The 17,543-nt window shown below is 46.1% G+C and overlaps 1 protein-coding gene across 1 annotated transcript in view; it reads left to right on the forward strand.

Annotated features, from left to right (window-relative positions):
* Positions 1 to 17,543, forward strand: part of Alk (ALK receptor tyrosine kinase) — a 733,404-nt gene that overhangs the window by 613,211 nt on the left and 102,650 nt on the right. The window lies entirely within an intron of this gene.

The following is a 17,543-nucleotide window of genomic DNA, read 5'->3' on the forward strand; positions in this document are numbered from 1 at the left end:
GTAAGACTCCCCCATACACACACTAGCACAATGTGCTCTCCATCAGGGACCTGAATCTGAGACAGCTTCCACTCTGACTTCCTGTACCATTTGTCTGGGCAGGTAACTGACCTTTGGGGCATCAGTTTCCCTACCTGGAAAGTGGAGATGCTATTATCTGTATCTAGGCTAGCCCATGTAGATGAGGATTGACCAAGTTAAGACAGGTAAGGGGCTTAGGAGGCCAGGGAAGCAAAGAAAGTACTATAATCATACTGCTATTACAGTATGTCAACCTGTGTAAACACAAGGAGCCTGGTTTCTGCTGGACGTGAGACACAGAAGACAGACCATACCTGGGGACGTTTGCACACCCTATACTTTCATCTTGCACACCACAGAAAACCTTATTCAGCCAATCATCTTCTTGGGGAAATCGGCAGAAGAAACTCCTGTCCGACTTAGTTTTAGCTAAGCACCCTCTAGGTGGCTTGTTTCCTCTCAGATTGTAGCTATTCTAAAGCTAAGCAGGCTTGCATCCTCTTCTGGCTGGTAAAAATCCCAGGAAGGAAGACTTCAGCCCGCAGAAGTACACAAGACTTCCCTTGCTAAGGGCCCAGATTCAAACCCTTCAGGATTCTTGTCAAACAAAAACTCAACCATAAGACAAAGAACAGATGCATACAGGTGATCTTTTAATCAAATGAATAGTTAAAGCCGAGACTTAGCAAGCAAACACATGTGTTCGTAGCTGCCTAACCTTACAACTATGCAAGCGACCCCTCTTGCTTCCCTTCTTCTGTCCATGTGCTCTTGCAGGCTGTGTATCTCTGAGCCACCTTAACTTCTTTTTGGGAAGGAGTCTGGGCAGAAATAAATAGAATCATTAAAACAAATTGTATTGGAGAAACCCTGGTATCGGGGGCAGATGGTGGGATTACACAGCCTCTGTTGGTATGTCTCAGAGCAGGCAGGTAGAGGGGAAGGCTGCTTGCGGGGGAACCTGAATGAAGACAGATGGCGGGCCCACCTGAGAGGACAGGAGGCTCCTTAGGAACATTTGGTCTTTAAATTTATTCTTTGATGGGTTTAATATGCGTCTGATTTCAGAGGGAGAAATGTTAAAGCGAAGCGATATTTTCCTAATACTCTGTCACTTCTATGATAACCTTTGAGTTGATCAATAGCTGTGACAGGTTTCCTTGACTTTCTTTTTCCTTCAGTTGGATTTGTTCTAGGCTGTTTCTGTTGTTTCCTGCCCTTTTCCAGAACTTGGCTGGAAAGGTGCAGAGGAAGGAAAGGAGTGTGTCCCCATGTCCACGTTCACATCATTCATGTATGTGTATGTTTATGCTACCATGACTTCACAGCTAGCTTTTCAGACCATCGATCATCTGGGGATGCTGGACTCACAGCGTTAAGAGCAATGTGTTGTTGTTGTTGTTGTTGTTGTTGGGAGGCAGGGCAAAGAACCCAAACAGAAATGTGTGTGTCCAGGTTTATAACCTCTGTCATTCACTACACCCAAATCCTTAGTGCAGAAGGTAGGAAGTGGATTTCTTTCTCCCGGGGTAACTGGGCTCAAATAGCTGGGACACCAATGAATGTCACATTGATGTGCAAGGTCATGAGGTTGACTCAGGTCTGTAACCTCATAACTCCTGAAAAGGCTTCCCTAGATTAAGAGGGCTACTAAATGTGGGCTGGAAAGATGGCTCAGTGGTTAAGAGCACTGACTGCTCTTCCAGAGGACCCAGGGGTTCAATTCCCAGAACCCACATGGCAGCTCACAACTGTTTCTAACTCCAGTTCCAGGATCTGATATCCTCACACAACTTACATGCAGGAAAGATACCAAAGCACACAAAATAAAAATATAGAAAAGGGTTAAATGCTAGATAGGGTTATGGGGGATGTTCCCAATGAGGACAGATCCACAGGACTGATAGCCTAGTTGACCTGGACTTCAGGACTGATGCCTAGTGTAGCGTACCTTCTCTCCAGACACTCCATACCCATCAGTGGATTCCCACAGAGAACTGACATCCTCTGACAAATTTCCCTCAAAACCTAGGACTAGCCGGCTACTAAGTCTGTGTTTCTCCTCTTGTATTCACTTGGAAAATGGGCAAATAAGGTTTCTTGGGATCCACTTTTGACTTCCTAAAAGATGTCACTGAGGCTGGGTCTCTGCATCTTTAATCTCCATCCTTGATAATGTAGTTGATGGCGCTGGATCTTGAGATTTTGGGGGTGGGGTACTGGGGGCTGAGGGCTGTTGATGTGCCTGCCAATGGTGAGCAAAGTCTATCCTGAATGCACGCAGAGCGTCCCCCAACACCTTCCACCACAACAGGGTAGTGCATCTTAGCAGTTAGAAACATGAGTCAGGAAAGAAGACAGAAATGATGGAGCAGAAACAGAGATGGGGGAAACAGAGGGGCTGGAAACGTATATAAAACCAGGTCAGATGTCCCACCAACAATGAAGACATGACCAACAAAATCAGCATGGGCTTGTGCCAACCCAACTTCTAGAGCTTTCCAGATGCCTTCCATGTCCTCCCTCTGGCTACCTACAGCCACTACTGCTACCTCTCTTGCCCAGCCACTACCATAGGAACCACCTCCTCCTGCTCTTTGCACAGTTGCACATACAGCATGAATATTTAAAGACCCCTGCCTAGCCCAGCCACAAACAGAGAGAGCAGTGTGGCCCTTTCCCGCCACAAGCAATTCTCTGCAGGAGACTGGGGAGCCACTTACAATATATTCTGATTTTTATTTTATTTTTATTTTTATTCCACTGAGCTCCGATTCAAATAATTAAAGTTGCCAAGGGGGAGGGAAGCCTTGCCGTGGCTTTCATGTGCTTGCATGCCATCAGGCCTGCTCCAGACTGACTTGGCTTTGAGACATTCTGATGTGTCTAGCGTTGCAGCTGCTGCTAATATAGAGCAGGACAGGAGAGGGGTAGGGGCTGTCCCACCCCTCCCCCAGCCTTTCACACATCCTGGAAGGCTGACTCTCTCAACAAGCCCTGTGTGGTTTCAAATTCTGTTTTATTTGAATAGCCTGCCTGTGACTAGAATATTTTAAGCCATGTTCTCTGGCCAGAAGAAGGCCTGGGGTGGGAGAGAGTAGGTTTCTCTCATTCCTTTCCGCCTTCAAACATAGGAGCGGTTTTTCCTTTATGGGCTGCAGGAGTATGAAGGAAGATGAATGTGATGCACCAGCTATTGTGAGGGTCAGTTCCCAACTGCTGGTTTGCTGACCTCGCCAGAACTGCAGCTCTGTCCTTATATCCAAGTGCATGTGAACACATGCACATACACATATGCACTCGTGTTCATGCGCACGTGTGCACGTGCACGCACATACACACTCATGCGTGCATACCCGTGCATGCATGCATATTCCCAATGGTATCCTGGATCACATCCTTTCCATCCTGAGGTCAGCCCAGGGGATGAAAATAATAATGATGATAAGAACTTTAATTCGCTGCTGTGGCAGCTGAGCCCAAACAGAAGGTCTTCTGTAGGTTCTGCCATGTCTATGTGGGCTCTTTACCCTAAAGGGAAAGAGACCCACACTCTGTGTCTTTAAGACTGGCAAATGTGACCTGGACAAATGTAGGAAAGAAGACCGGCATGCAAATTCCCTTCTGCCGTCCTTCAAGCGCTGCCCACACCCTGCTAAGAAAAGATTCCCTACAGTGACAGTCCCATAGAAACGGTGGACATTGCTATTCCCTCGTGGGGTTCATATGTTATTTGTTCCTTGTCTGTGCCCTGGTCTTAGCCTTACGTGCCTAGCCACTGTCAGCTGATGGGAAAGAGAAGAGCAGCTGCAAGGGACCATCAATTGTTTAGATTTTTAAAGTCTTTTTTGGTGACCATGCATGGAGCCCTTCCTTCAACAGTGTCTCAGCATGAGACTCAGCAGTGTTGACCAGACTCAAGCAAAGCTGCCCCCATGTCCTTCTGAGCAGACAGGAAAGGAAAAACAGGGGGACTCTCCAATTGCCTGGGCTTTCAGTTTCTCAAACTTCATGGCAGAACCTCCTATGGAAAGGCAGCAAAAGAAAAATGGATACCAAGAATAAAGAGACTTGAAGGCTTGATGCAGAAGGAGAAACTAAAACAGCAGGGGCTCTACTTCCGCAGCCTCTGCACAAACAGGGTACAGCCAGGGCAATGTACAGGAAGAGCAGAGAGCTGATAAAGCCCATTCCAGAGAGCAGATTCTATACACGTCCATGTCAGAGCCTTCTCCACCCATGATCTAGTTTAGGGTACATACCAGGTTGCCCCAGTGAGGGAAAAACCCATCTTAGCAAGACAGAAAAGAAATATACCACAGCCCCAAATCAACACGATAAGTCAAGACCAAAGCCAGACCTCCTGACCGTGAGCGTCATGCTGCCCTGCGGAACAGATGACAGCTTCTTAGCTTAGAGGGGGCTGATATGAGCCACCATATGCCTGGCATCCCACTTGCCTATCCGGAACTCCACCACCCACCAGAGAGGGATTCTCACTCGTAGAGGCAGAAGGAACAGCACTCCGTTTGTAGCAGGGGCATCGCTGTTCCCTCATGGGGTTCCTATGCTATTTGTTCCCTGTCTGTGCCCTGGTCTTAGCCTATGTGTCTAGCCACTGTCAGCTGATGGGAAGGAAAACAGCAACCGCAGGGCCTCCTGGACTTGGTCCTAAATTTCCATTTCCAGAACCCACACAGCTCCCACAAAGAGGAAAGCTCTGCCCTTCTCCCGTCTCTGCTCACACAGTTCCTACTTAAGAGCTGATCCCTAGCAGGGTCTACCCGAGCCCCACCTCTGTTCTTGTGTGGCCAAGCAGTGCGGCACAAAGACTTTATGGTCGAGGGAGACCTCCTCTTGTAAGCCATTAGGTACTAGCACTATCTAGAAGGGACTGGATGGTAATATCATCTCCTTCCCTCCCACCAAGCACGGTTCCTTCCAGTCTGGTATCAGAGGACCGAGATACCCATCAGGCAGAGCTCCTGTGAGTATCCAGCCACATCTTATCTGATGCTCAGAGGTCTCTACAGATGAAGTTCCTCATCTCAGGAAGAAGTCATCTCAGTGCCAGGCTTCAATCTTTGCCTCAGTTAGAAGCAAACACACTGGTTCAGCTAGGGGCTGTTCGCACACTCACGTTGATGCTTTCTGCATATACAGTATCTTTGGGGAAAGCCATTTGGAAAACACCTTCTTCCTGACCTGGGACTAGGGTCAGGAGCTCAAGCTGGATATATGGCATCCATCTGGATTGTGCATTCTCTGTCCAGGAGAGCATGATTTGGAGCTCAGCAGGAAGTATGAGGCCTCTCTGGCTCCTACAGGATGGTGCAGTCATCTGAAGTAAGTCAGAGGAGGATGGGAGGAGCCTCAGGTAGCTGCCTCCCCTTTCCCCCGTAGCTCACAGCCATACTATCTCCTGTACCTGGACGGATCCAGCTGGCTATGTATGGAGCACACCCCCAGGGATAGAGACACTAATCTCAGAAAGCCTTCAATGGGCAAATGCTTCTTTGCTTTGGGGAGGTGGGAGAGGGGACTGGAGTTGTTCTGGAGGCACGTGCCAAATGGCTTTTCTGCAGGCCCATGGCATGTGCCTAGGATACAGAGCCCTCCTTTAGGTTCTCAGTCACAGCTATCCCATAAAGGCATCACTATAGTGAGAATCCACTGTACATCAGGGAAGGCAGAGCTGCTCCTTCTGCCTTACACTGGCCCTGGGAGTGAACGGATCTGCTCTCTTCTACAGATGAGGAAGAAGGATGGGTCTGTGGGCTTGACTGCTTAGACTAATTTAACTCACAGACATCTAGTGGGAATGTGGAGCCGATGGCTAGCTGAACAGGGATGCTGTGGTTTGGAGGGTCAACAGGGTTGAGCCAGCAAGCACTGATCCTAACCCTACTTGGGGTGGGGTGGGAGGCAACGTTGCAGAAGATCCCAAGACTCTTTCTGGAGGGCTTACTTCATAGGAAAGATAAGAGAAGTTTGCTTTCAGTAAGCAGGGTTCCAGTCTTTGTGTTTCTGTGTGTCACTCATCTGTGTTACCCTAAAAAGCAAGTCAAACATCTTAGAGCCTTCAGAGACACTCATCCTTGGCACCTATGAGACAGAAACCCTCCGTCAGCCAGGCTAGGGGGAGGGACTCTTAATGTATGTAAAGTTAGCTCGGAATGTGTTTCTAAAACCCTGGTCTCCTAGTACCCAGCTGGCTCCTGTGCTCAACATTTTACTTCCATCACCTCATTATCAGGACCGACTGCTAAGAGGTGTGACCATTTCCTGATGGAGAAACTGGGGCTCAGAGAGTTGAATGCCTTACCCAAGGTCAGTCTGCTGCCGAGTGCCCTAAATCAGGTCAGTCCAAAGCCAAATCTCCAAACACTCCAAGGTTGTCAAATTCAGTGTTGGCCATGAGAGCTTAAATCCTGTCGCTGCCTCACCAAGGACCCATCTGACCTCTACCAAGTCATGCCTCCAAATTAGGGGAAAAAAACCTGCTGTGTGAGACTGTTGCTACCATCAGAGGAGAGCATGCAAATGCTGTAGTCCTCACAATGCTTAATGAATGGCAGCAATTATGGCTCTTACCCCTCTTCCTACCATGTTCAGATACAAGAAAAATCCCTGCTAAAGCCCACTGTGTGCTCTTCTCCCCTCAGGCCATCAGCAATGTGTGGGCAGGTTGTGAGACTTGTTCTACTAGCAATAGTGCCAGAACATGCTGAGTGAACCCACTTTATCAATAATTAATTAAGTAAGTAAGTACACAGCCCCTCAAGGAGAGGGGCTACATAAAGCCTCTTCCTTTTGTCTCAGAGACCTAACAAATAAAGGCCTACGGAGACTTGTGAGGCGAAGTAACTCTTACTTCAGCACATGGAGCTAAGAAACTGGAGACTGGCATTCTGTCACCCCCTCGCCGTGATGTGCTGAGCTCTGCCAGGATACATGCTAATTGGCTGAAGTAATCAACAGCCATTACAAGTACATTCGGTCATAATTAATCTAAATCTTTGAGCCATGCGAACTCTGGGTCTAGAGACACGCACGCACTTCCTTGAGGTCACAATCTTCCCAACGGCTGTCCATGAAGGTTGGAGAAACATTACCTACACTCAACCCTGCTCCCCGAAGGAGGATTACAGGTCTGTCTCCCAGCATTGTCTCTAAAACTCATGGAGAAACTGTGGCTCAGAGGAAGCTCTTTGTCAGAAATCACACCAGTATATTCTTGAAGAAAAGATCATCCTCTTTCTATAAAATAGAAAGAGAAGAATGGAAAAAGAATTCCCTAAAGAATCTGGGAGGGGAAAAACCCTAAAACCCTCAACAGAGACTCTTTCTTTCCACCCTGTTCTGTGCCTTTGCTTGCTATACCTCCAGCTTGGGTTTCCTACCTGCCCTTTCTAACACAGGAGAATGAACCCAACATTTACCAAATGTCTTTGCTAAGCTGAGCAAGGAACTCACAGAATCTGACTAAATCCCTGCGAGGACAGTACCACTGACTGACCCCACTCTTAAAGACCCTGAAGCTCTGAGATATTCTATAATAAGTAAAGCAAAGCATGATTAACAAAAACTCAGAGGCAGAAATTGAGGTTGAACCCGGAGACCAGAAAAGCAAAGCAGGAAGCCACTGGCTCTTACATCAGTCCGAAATGGCGACCCTGCCTCCAGGAATCTCAGAATGAGACTGAGACTGAGAGCTGTCTCCTCCCGTTTTATAATCCTCTCTAGTTCTGGGATTAAGGGCGTGAACCCCTACCACCTGGTTTCTATGACAAACTAGCATGGCTCCTGGGATTAAAGGTGTGTGTCATTGTCGCCTGGTCTGTCAGGCTGGCCAGTGTGGCTGTTTTCCTTTTCTGATCTTCAGGCAAGCTTTATTTATTAAAATACAATGAAATGCCACGGCAGTAAAAGACATGCCACTGTCTCTGAACCAGCATCCCTGCTCTGCCACCTCCTCCCTCACAGCTCCTCGCTCTCAGGGGCCCCTCACAAAGCCCACAGCTCAGCTGAGAACACTGACCCTTTTCTGAGGTGGGCAAAGAGGCCCTTTTGTTCCTACTTTGCCAGCAGAGTTCTCCCTATGCCTTCCTAAATATAGCATTTGTTTTTCTGATTATAAAGGTATGTGATGCTCATTTTAGAGCATTAGGGAAATACAATGAAGCATGAATAAGGTGGATGAAATTGCTCACAACTGATGCACTTCCAAATGGAGAAAGAAAGACCTGGATACAGAGACAATTAAAGACCTATATAAATTCGGGGTCTTCTCTCTTTGCTTGTTCTTGTTGCTCATATATCAGTATTCCTCCTCATAAGCTTGATTTTAATAATTATATATCCTAAGTTAATTTTAAAGTTTTTGTCCCACTTACCAAACTTTGTAGATGTTCACTCTAAAAAGGGGAGAATAAAAATCCAATAATTTTTATTGGTGGTGGAACACGCCTTTAATCCCAACACTAGGGAGACAGAGGCAGATGGATCTCGCTGAGTTCAAGACAAGCGTGGTCTACAAGAACTAGTTCCAGGACAGGCTCCGAAGCTACAGAGAAACCTTATCAAAAAATACAATAAGAAAAGCAAATATATATGACTTCATAGCCTTACCATTCAGGGATCCCAGGTTGTTGGTTTTTTTGTTTTGTTTTGTTTTGTTTTTTTATGAGCAATATACATGAAAAACAATATAAAAAGTCCCTGTCTGGGGTGGTCCCTAACAATGTTTTCAAGAAGAATTCTAATCTTTAAACCTTTTAAGTAGCCAGGAATCCAGCATTTCTTAAACGTCTATAAAAGCAAGTACTTGCTAACATCATATTTTATTTGTGTGCTATCAGAAGAAGTCTGCATCCGGCCAGCCTCTTGCTGTCTTGGGTTGATTTTTCCATTAGGCTATTTATAGCTAGAGCATTGGTGTTTATTTTCTCCAGGTGAGTTAGAAGATGGAGAACAGAAAACATTGGATTTTTGCCGTGAGTCAATATTCTCAGTTCAAGTTAATGAGATGCCACACTGAAATCAAGGAATTCTTAAAATTATTAGTTCATACCTGGAATTTCTTCTGCTATCTTAGGTTGGAGAAGAGCCCTGAGCACTGTGTTAGCTGTTTTTTTCACTGTTGTGACAGAATATAGGACAGGAAAACGTTAAGGGAGAGAGACTTTCTTGTAGCCTGCAGTGTCAGCGTGAGAAAGGTACAGTGACATCCATGATGGTAGGAGGGGCTTTTGTCATCAGCCTCGGCCGCCGCGGGAGCGTGAGGCGGCTTGCTCATATCTCTGTGGATCAGGAAGAGCTCAAGCCAGAAGCAAAGCCAAACTGGAACCCTCAAGGCCAGCCTCTACTGTCGTACCTCTGCTAGCTACACCCTATGTCTGGAAGGTTCTCCTAGCTTCCCAAACAGCACGCCATCTGGAGACCCAGAGCTCAAATACACGAGTCTAGGGGAGACAGTTCACATTCAAACCTGACAGCCTGCACCCGGTGCCCCCGATAGCAACTCCGGTCTTGGGCATCTATTCTTGGTCACATGACCCCTGATGCAGGGAACATTTGGAATACGTGATCACACTCCAGTCAAGTTCATCTTTGCCCATCTTTGTCCAGTAGAGTGCGTCTCCCTCTACTTCCGTGAAATGCACAGTGGAGCATCCTTTCTTGATTCGGGGCTCTAATAGTGGGAACTCCCACAGCCCTTTGGTAATTTGAAAAGCTATAAAAATCCCCTCCCCACACATTTTCTCCATTTGCGGGGGAGGAGTGTGAACGCTGCAGGCAGCATGAACAATATTTGCTGCCATTGAATCTTTCAGCCTAAATTCTACTACGATTTTTTTTTCCTTATGAGTTCAAGGGATTGTTCTGAAACAGACATGGGGTATGCCTAGCAAACGCGGAACACATTCTAGACATAAAATTGTGGTAATTACCTCTGGAGGAGGAAAGGGCCATAGAGAAATAATAGCATTAGGCCTAGCCACAATGCTGGGCCTGCTTTACATACAGAACTTTAATTAATAAAATGACAAACACTGGTACCACATAATTGGAAAGTCTATATCAGGCCCCACCGAGAGGCAGGGAAAAAACGGCCCTGGTGCAAGGGCCGGCTGGAGCCAGGAGATATAATTGCTGGTGGCATGCTCCTGGTGGCGTGCTCCTCTGTTCACTTGTCTCCCTCGCTGTCTGCATGCAAAAGAGTTTATTAGTCAGAAGCTGCCGTTTATGACATGTATCTATTAGAAAACATCCAGAAGGATTCAAAAGAATATATTGTTACAGCCTTAAACAAGTGTTATTTTTTTTATAAATTTATATGTATGCAAGATTCTGCATACTTGTGTAAATACGCATATGCCACTAATTGGCCGACAGGGACAATGGTGAGTCATGGCTTAAAATTCACTGTCTCCCTAATGCCTCCTATCTCAGAGTCTTCAGATAAGATCTTGTTAAAATATGGATTCCAATTCAGCTGAGCGGGGTTGGGATGGAGACCCCGTATTTGTAGGAAGTTCCCAGGGAATGCCAACATTGTTGATCCGAGGACCATGATTCACGAAAGAAGAATTTAAGCCCCTAAAGCTTTAAGGATTGCCCCCAACATACTACATATATGTGCAGCATTGTGTGGTAGAAAGAATGCACACAGGCAGGGTGGAATGTTCCTAGCCACAGCATTTGTGTTTAGTGTCCATGGGTGACTGACTTCACCTCCCTCTACCCCAGATTCATTTTGTGAAAAATGGGTACCTAGTAGCCAAACTTCAGCAGCTGTGGAAAATAACCTGCGAAAATTAACGTCAAGGACAGAGGGTTCTTTTTGGCTCGGGATGTCAACGGTCTTAGTCTATGAGCTGACACTATTTCATGGTGACCCATGGCCAGATGAAAACAGTACAGAGGAAGGGCATGGCAAGAGATAGCTGTCCTCTCTGTGGCATCCAGGAAGCAAAGAGGGGATATAGAGAGGGTCCAGGACACAATGCGCCCTTCAAGGCACACCCCCAGTGACATGGTTTCTCTAACCAGGCACCACCTCCTACTTTCTGTCTTCTCTCAATGATGTCATTACACACAAATAATCCATTCATGAAGTCAATGTTCCTGCTACATTTCCCCCAGTGATTATGTCCACTGACTGAGAACCAAACATTCAATACATGAGTTTTTTTTTGTGGTGGGGGGAGGCATTTTATATTCAAACCACAACAGGCTGGGATAATACCTCCACGAGTTGGGGGATGCAGGTATAAAAATAAGACAGCTTGTGGGAAAATGCAGGATGCAACTTTCAGGCATTCAAAGTCAACTAGAAAACGACTCCATTCTTCACTCCTCACATCCACTTATGAGTGAGTACATACCATGTTTGTCCTTCTGGGTATGGGTTACCTCACTCAAAATCATTTTTTTCCTGTTCCATCCATTTGTCTGCAAATTTCATAAGGCCATTGTTTTTTATAGCTGAATAATACTCCATTGTGTAACTGTACCACATTTTCCTTACCTCTCCAGTTGAGGGGCATCTAGGTTCTGGCTAGTATGAATAATACTGCTATGAAGATAGTTGAGCAAGTGTCTTTGTGATATGATTGAGTACCCTTTGGGTATATGTCCAGGATTAGTATAGTTGGGTCTTGAAATAGATTGATTCCCAATTTTCTGAAAACTCACCATATAGATTTCCAAGGTAGCTGTACAAGTTTTCCCTCCCACCAGCAGTAGAGAAGTATTCCCCTTACTTCACATCCTCTCCAACATAAGTTGTCATCAGTGTTTTTGATCTTAGTCATCATTCTGACAGGTGTAAAATGGTGTACCAAAGTTGTCTTGATTTGCATTTCCCTGATGACTAAGGATGTTGAGCAATTCCTTAAATGTCTTTCAGCCATTTGAGAGTCTTCTCTTGTAAATTCTCTACTTAGGTCTGTACCCCATTTTTAATTATATTATTTGGTATTTTGATGTCTAGTAAATTCTTTATGTATTTTGGAGATCAGCCCTCTGCCAGATGTAGTGTTGGTGAAGATCTCTTCCTATTCTGTAGGCTGCCATTTTGTCTTATTAACTGTGTCCTTTGCCTTATAGAAGCTTCTCAGTTTCAGGAGGTCCCATTTAGTAATTGTTGATTGCAGTTTCTGTGCTACTGGTATTATTTCAGGAAATAGTCTCCTATGCCAGTGCATTCAAAAAAATTTCCCACTTACTCTTCTATCAGGTTAAATGTAACTGGATTTATGTTGAGGTCTTTGATTCACTTGGGCTTGAGTTTTGTGCCGAGCAATAGATATGGCTATAATTTCATTCTTCTACACGCTGACATTCAGTTATGTCAGCACCATTTATTGAGGATGTTTTCTTTTTTCCATTGTATAATTTTGGCTTCATTTTTGTCAAAAATCAGTTGTGCGGTTACTTATCCATTTGGTGTGTAGATTTATGTTGGGGTCTTCTGTTCAATTCCATTGATCTACAAGTCTTTTTATGCCAATACCAAGCTGTTTTTATTGCCATAGCTCTGTAGTAGAGCTAGTATAGGATAACCAACCTACGAGTCACAACCTCAGAGAAGCTACATAACAAGGAGGACCCAAAGGGGTATGCATGGATTTCCCTGGGAAGGGGAAATAAGAGATCTCCCAGGTCTCTTAATGGGATCAAGGGGAGGGGAATGGAGGAATGGGAACTTGAGGGAGCTGGTTGGGCTGGCTGGGTGTGAGAGGTAAGTTAGAAGCAGAATGGAGAGGGAAAGTAACCAAAGAGACATCTTGATGGGGAAGATTTAGGAGTTAGATAGAAACCAGGGAAGCCCCCAGGTACTCACAAAGATAACCCTAGCTAAGATTCCTAGCAATAGTAGAGAGGGTGCCTGAACTGGCCATCTACTGTAATCAAATTGGTGACTACCTTAATTGCCATCAGAGATACTCTATCCAGTAACTGACACAAGCAGATGCCGAGATCCACAGTCAAGCACTGGACTGAGTTCTGGGGGTCTTCCTGAAGAAAGGGAGGAGGGATTGTATGAACCAGGGGAATCAAGGTCATGATGGTGAACCCACAGAGACAGCAGGCCTGAGCTCATGGGAGCTCATGGACTCTGAGCAAACAGTTAGGGAGCCTCCATGGGACCAACTTATGCCCTCTGCATATATGCAACAATTGTGTAGCTTGGTCTGTTTGTAAGGCTCCCAGCAGAGAGATCAGGACATGTCCATGACATTTGGCTGGCTTTGGGGTACTTGCTCCCCATGCTGAACTACCTTGCCCAACCTTGATGTAAGGGGAGGAGCTGGGTCCTGCCTCAACTTGATGTGTCATGCTTTGTTCCAATGGGAGGCCCATCCCTCGTTGAATGGAGTAGAAGGGGAGGTGGAGTTGGGATAGGTGGAAAACAAGGGGAGAGGGGCGGGGGGAGCTGAGGTTGGTGTATAAGTTATTTAAATTAAATTAAATTTAAAAAATAAAGAAAATGACCCCATACACTATAAGCCACCCAGACAGAAAGGAATATTAAGATTAAATTCCAAGAGTGTTTTGTGCCTGCCATGGGCACTGGGAACTTGCTGTCAAGTTGCACTGCGTACAGTTGGCTTGAAGAATCTACGTCAAGTGACATCCAATGGGCTCTTTATAGGTGGATAAGAGAATTGTAAATCATTAGGAAGAACTACAGCCTACAGTCTGCTTTGGTGGTTTATCTAAAATCACCATTTAGTGCTTTTATGATACAGCAACTAAATGGGATGCTCAGTAGTCTTGACATAAGTCCTTCAGTTCTTGGCATTGAGAAGTTGGTGAGCCGAGGAGATGACTCAGCTGGTAAAATATTCCTCCTACATACCTGAGGACCTGAGTTTGATCCTCAGCACCCTCTGTTGTGGCCTGCCATTGTAATCCCCTCCATGAGATGTGGAGACAGGCAGAGATTCCTGTGGGTCACTGGCTGGCCAGTTAGGCCTACTTTGTGAGTTCCAGAGCAGGGAGATACTCTGTCTCAAAACAAAACAAAGAGAAAAAAAAAAGACCAAACCTAGCAAACAACACTCCAGCTGTCCTCTAGCCCTGCATGCACCCGTGCCTGTGCATACAAGTGCACCTGTGCATGCACAAACACACATACATACATGCACAAAAATGAAGGTGATAAGGACCTTGGTATGCAGGTTGAAGAGGAGAGAATTCTGACCCAGGCTAGTCTGGCTCAGCCTTAGTCCTGGGACCTGGCACTGCCTGAATTATCCTCAGTCTCACCTGGGAATACCATGTGACATCCCGTGAACGCGAACGCCTCTGCTAAGAGCTGTGTCCTCCCCCTATTGGAGTGTCACCTCATTCTGTTTTGGTAACTGTGGACACATATAAAGCCATTTCTCGGTGATAGAGAATGGCTTCTAACTCCAAGTCTAAGATGAAAATGAACCCCTTCCCTGGGAGAGCCAAGGAAGGCTCCTTCATTAAGTAGTCCCTTCTCCACAGTGGTCTCACTTCAGAATTGCCTGGAGGGGCTTTAAAGCTACCATTATCCATAACCTTCTAAGACTTCTTAACTGAGAATCTCTGCAGTGGAGCCCAGACACCGGCAGTTTGGAAAACTCCATAGGTGTTTCTAGTTTACAGCCCTGGTTGAAAACCACTGATTTCACGTTCAGTTCATGGCATCACATTTGCTGTCTCACTCAGTCTCCATAACAACCTTTGAAACTAGGCAAGGGAGGTACAGCTCTGATCACAAGGGAGTGGGGGCTCGGAGGAGGTGAGGTGAGAAGCTTGAGGTGGCACAGTTAACACGCCTCGGTCTCGGAGCACAGACTCTCAGTTCACCCCTAGTCCTCAAGCCAGGAAACTAGAGTGGTTTGAAGAGCCCTGAAAGAGCCAGTACTGACACAAAGGGCAGTTGCTTCCAGTGTGTTCGGGAAAGGTGGTAAAGGAGTCGTAGAAACACCAGGGAAGAGCCCCAGAGGCTGCCCTCTCGCTCCGCGCCTCTCTGCAGACTCTGATTCAGTAGGTTTGCAGACAGCCCACAGAGTCTGCCTTTCTAACAAGTTCCCAGGTTAACACTGCAGGTCCTAGGGTAAGGATCGGGCTCAGGAAGGAAAAACAGCAAAGACTGGCTCAGAGGCAGAAGCTAGAGGTCACAGGGGGGTAGCTGCGGATTAGCAGACCTAGGGAGAGAAGGTAGGTTCTGGAACGCTGCGTCTTGAGAAAGCACACGTGTGTAGACGCATCTCCCTGCAGACTCAAGGATCAAGGAGTATTGAATGGTGCCGAACACGGTTACTAATGGTTTTCTGACTGCCAGTTCTCAGTCTTAGTTTAAGCTTTCTTTATCTGTTTCTGAAAAGCAGCCACTACTGCAGCACGCCTTAGATTTCATGTTGACTCTAGGTGTGCTTTCGGTTATAAATATAAGCAGTACCATATCAAGATGAAAGGGAAGTTTACTTGGCTGTTTTAATTCTATTTATGCATCACTCTTCATAGTCTGGAGGAATGGCTTTGGTGGCTGAAGTCTCAGGAATGTCAAGGGTCTTACATTGTCTTGTATCTCTTGAGTGGACTACCGAGTGGCTCTACAGCACACTCAGACAACGATGTTTTCAGTCTAACAAGTTATATCCCAATAGGAGAGTAGGGAAGTGTTGCATGGAATGAACCACAATAAATATTTTAAATATTTGTGAATATGTAGATGATCATCTCAGAGGCTGATGACATGAAGGAGCCTTACACACTTCCTCGGGGGTCTAAGAATGCTTTATGCCAGTCCCCCCACCTCTCTCTATCTCTATCTCTCTCTTCACACACACACACGCCTCCTGTCTCCTCTCTCTCCTTTATCCCCTCTAGTGTCTCTCTCTTCCGCCCTCCAACCCTGATTGAACTAAAGCGTGTGGCTGGAAGATGGAGAAAGCTCTGTGCGTCCGGCTCTGTCGCATACACGTGAAGCAGCCTGGGGGCTCCATTAGTATTCACTGAAGAGCTAGCACGTTGATTTCCTCAGATCATAAAGGACCATGAATGACTGCCTTGATTTTTTTTTCCAATGGAGAATAAGAAACCATTGAAAGCTGTCGAGCTGAGTCACAGATGACAGGCAGCAAAAAAATACGACAAAGGTCCACGTGAGGTTTCAGAGGGGAGAGGGCAAGGAAGGGGTCCTTTAGGAGCCGTGGCTGGATTCAGAGGGTAGGTTCTAAAGGAAGAGCGAGTCTTCTGTTGTTGGGATAATGAAGAACTGAAGCGAGAAGCCAGTCGGGGAAAGATGAAGAATGAACGGGGATGAAGCTCGGTGGTACTGTGCTTGCCTGGGATGCACAAGGCTTCAGATTCCCTTCCTAACATAAAAGAAAATTAAAAAAAAAAAGATCGTTTACTCCCTGTGACTAGATGTGTGAACATCTAAGCAGAGGTACAGGAATGGGTTGCAAGCCCAAAGAGCCACAAGAATCAAATAGAAGGTAGAAGGTATTTTTTTTTGAATGGGTGAGATCTGATCCTTTATGGAAGCAGTGAGATTGGAGATGGTAGAAAAAGAAGGAGATCAATTGAAAGTGGGGGCCTAGAAGGAGGTGGAACAGGAAACCTCACAATGGAGAAAATGAAGAATTCCTCTCCCTCTAGGACAGAAGCAAACCGATAAGTAAGCAGACACTTAGGCTGGGCAGGGGAGGCAAGAGTGAACTTTCTCATGGAAGTGGAAATCACATCAGGGCATCAGGAGCTGGGGCCCAGGACTGTGCAAGGGAGAGTTTGAGCTACCCAACGTGTTAGATGTGCCCAAAAGTCAAATGTGGAGATGTACAGAGGACAAGTAGGTAGCGACAGCCACCAAGGGCACCGAGGCACAGCAGTCTGACCTTACAAGTCCAGATCCACTGTGTTCTTGGGCCAGATGAGGGACATGTGACTGACATGTCCCAGCCAGGACACCGCATGCCATAGACGATAGGAAAGAGCATTTAGTATTAGCAAAGGTAGACATAAATTCTCCAATCAATGGCAAGACATACAAGAAAACTGGGTAGGGATAGAAACTTGGCAGATTCATTCAGTTACCTTGGGAGGTTTCATTGGAAGCAAGTATTTGTCCTCTTGGAAATGTACCTGTGAGAAGGCTATCTATGACTAACTATAAGTCAGACTCACCAGACTGGGAGCCGGGATCCAAGCAGGGCTTGGTTAGAGACAGGTTTTGTAGGTAGGACACTGTGAGTTGTCAGACTGCTGTAGCCAGAGGCACAGTCCTCTTCAGTCACACTGCCAGGCAGCCGCCAGGGAGGGCTTAGGAGACGAAGGCTGGGAGTTACAGAGAAGAGTCTCTTCACACCAGGGGAACCCAAGAGCCATAGCTAATGAGAACTCAGCGTGCTTTGCCCTTCTTTCTCCAGACACCTTTTTCATTCAGAACCTGAGCAGGGGGAGAGTTCTTTTACAGTTCAGCCGTTGTTTGTAGATTATCGCGATCAGACACAACCTCTATTATCTCAAACCTC

Source organism: Arvicola amphibius, chromosome 2 (assembly GCF_903992535.2).
Source record: "Arvicola amphibius chromosome 2, mArvAmp1.2, whole genome shotgun sequence".
In the NCBI taxonomy this organism is placed as follows: domain Eukaryota; kingdom Metazoa; phylum Chordata; class Mammalia; order Rodentia; family Cricetidae; genus Arvicola; species Arvicola amphibius.